Here is a 233-nt window from a genome sequence, read left to right on the forward strand (position 1 = left end):
CTGCTGAGTTTTCCAAATTTGCTGGCACATTGAGTGCAGCACTTTCACAGCATCATGTTTCAGGATTTGAAAGAGCTCAACTGGAATTCCATCACCTCCACTAGCTTTGTTCATAGTGATGCTTCCTAAGGCCCACTTGACTTCACATTCCAGGATGTCTGGCTCTAGGTTGAGTGATCACACCATCGTGATTATCTGGGTTATGAAGATCTTTTTTTTTTTTTAATTTTATT

The sequence above is a fragment of the Bison bison genome, unplaced genomic scaffold (assembly GCF_000754665.1).
Source record: "Bison bison bison isolate TAMUID 2011002044 unplaced genomic scaffold, Bison_UMD1.0 scf7180017864370, whole genome shotgun sequence".
In the NCBI taxonomy this organism is placed as follows: domain Eukaryota; kingdom Metazoa; phylum Chordata; class Mammalia; order Artiodactyla; family Bovidae; genus Bison; species Bison bison.